Source organism: Solanum verrucosum, unplaced genomic scaffold (assembly GCF_900185275.1).
Source record: "Solanum verrucosum unplaced genomic scaffold, falcon-dt-bn FXZP01000546.1, whole genome shotgun sequence".
Classification (NCBI taxonomy): domain Eukaryota; kingdom Viridiplantae; phylum Streptophyta; class Magnoliopsida; order Solanales; family Solanaceae; genus Solanum; species Solanum verrucosum.
In genome coordinates this window covers 1-2,470 of record NW_026020521.1, presented here as the reverse complement: position 1 = coordinate 2,470, position 2,470 = coordinate 1, and the positions used below count along the sequence as shown (strand labels likewise).

The window sequence follows — 2,470 nt, the reverse complement described above, 5'->3', positions numbered from 1 at the left end:
TGGTTGGGGTTGTAACCCTTTCTCTTAGACTTGTTGTATAGTAGTTTTGGTACAATGACTTTCAGTTCTAAGGGTTAACTTCCACATTAGTTGATAGATGTTTATTGAACTACCGGAGTTTATGGGAACTCTGTATATCTTTAGTCATTTAAACTTGCTTCCGTATCTTAAAATGTCTTAATTTTCGTTAACTTGGTTAGTTGAGTTGTAGTAATGGTTCTCCACGGAAGGATTAGTGTGGGTGCCATTCATGACGGTATGGGTCGTGACAAATTGATCTTAAAGTTTAGTGTTGTGCGTAACACCCTCCAAAGCAAAAACAATATACAAAAAAATAAAATAAGTTCAATGATACAAGATTGGAGTATCGTAAGAGAAATAGTTAGCAAGAAGAGACATAATCTCTTCATCATCTTCTTCAACATTATGAGGAGGAGGAGGAGTACTAGTAGTGCAATAAGTATCAAAAGAATGGTGTAATTGATGAGGCATAGACGACATTAGTCTTCTCCTCTTGTAATTTGTCTTGAAACATATTTGCCTCGTCTCTTTGTTTTCTCCTCAATTTCCATGTCTGGTATTTCTTCTTTCTTCTTCTCTTTCTCTAATACATTAATCACATCCTTCAACCTTTTTTCCATTTCATTTCCGACTCCCTTCTCCAATTCCTTCAAATATATATAAAAAATTATTAATTAGAATCATAACTTGTATATATACACCATCATATATTAATCAACATAATTTATATTAATATATACTATAAGAAACGAAGAATTAATTAATTGAAACAGCTTATTAAGTTGTGGATATATATATATATATATATATATATATACCTTAAAATTGTCGATTAGTGTTTGAAGACTCATCAATATCCTATGAGGCCACCTCCTAATTCCCAAATCCCTACATCTTTTCTTCAAAAGTGTCAACCCTATATAAAGCTCCTTTGTTGCTTGAGTAATTGGTATATAAAAATACTTTGAAATTGATCTCGTGCCAACATACTTGCACTATTATTAATAATCTCCTCTCTAATTTCCATACAATTATCCTTGTTCTTTCCGTTACAATAATTTCTTGATGATCAATACCCATTATCATCTCTTCTTCATCAATCTTGTTATGACATAATAATAATTGTTCTATCCCTGCATTTTCGATTAATTCAAATTCACCGCTCATTTCATTCCTAATTTCCTCACACCATAACTCTTTTGCACTATAAAAAAATATATACTAGTTATGAATCATTCTTTTATATAAAAATATACTATAACAAAAATATGTATATGATCCAGCCTCACCTGAGATAAGACTATGAAAAGCTGAATCAACAAAGGTATTGCATTCCATTTCTATCAAAGAATCAATAGCATTGTGTCCTGAAGATTCACTATTTTTAAACATAACATATTAATATCTATATATATACGCGACTACATATCATAATAACAACAACATATATACTCTGTGAATTGTAAAAAATAATTTCTTAAGATAGATTAAAAAAAGGAATGAATTACCTGAAATCATGTTGTTTGGAAAGGGAAAATAAGTCTTGATTTGTCACGAGCACTTCCTATATTTGGTATGAAAGAAGAATAAATGACTTTACGTTTTATTTAGATTAGAGTAGGGAGAGGGAGAAGATATAAGACAGGGATTAAAAGTAAAAGTAATTATTAGTGCATTGAAAGTTGGCAGGCATGCAGGTTTACCATTAATTAATGGAAGTACATTCATTAATATTGATATGATTGCCCATTGGTCTCTTTTGTGCCATGTACACCTCTCATAAAAACTTGTAATTATGATTTACATTTTGGAATTTGACCATCGATTATCATTAAAGGATAAAATTGCTGTTTTTCATCTTTTTGTCCAAAATTAAACAAAACACCTTCAATTGAAAACATTATTATAGAAAGCAATGTTTTAAGAGATGGGGCGTGAGATGGGGCATTTTGAAATAATTACAAACATGATTAAGGAAATTCATATATAGAAAATAAAACTTCTAACATGATTATACAAGTATAAATAATCTAATATCTTAACTTTCTAATAATAATAAAAAAAATTATTCTAAAATTATTTTTATCATACTATACAATTTACGACCTTAAAAGAAAAATAATCAATAAAACTTGATACAATTATTGTAAAACATCACTCCATCATGAATAAGAATAAAATTACTTTCAAATAGCTAGATAAAATATGATAATTTTGATACATATGACAAAACTATGAAGACCAAGAATAAGTGAAAAAGTAAAATTTCGCTGCGAATTTTTAAAAGAAATGTTACGTACTAAATCATCACCTTCACAGTGTTACCAAATAGTAACGATGTGATACTACAACTTGTTATTTGAGTTACTCTCGATCTTCTATCCCTATAGATTAAATAAATTATTAAGTATCATTCATTTATTCAAGAATTATGAGGGTCAACAATGTT

General features: G+C 28.9%; 1 pseudogene; it reads right to left on the bottom strand.

The window, feature by feature from the left end:
* Window positions 1-345: 345 nt before the first annotated feature.
* On the bottom strand, window positions 346-1,413 carry LOC125809861 (protein RKD2-like; annotated as a pseudogene).
* Between the last annotated feature and the right edge of the window lie 1,057 nt (window positions 1,414-2,470).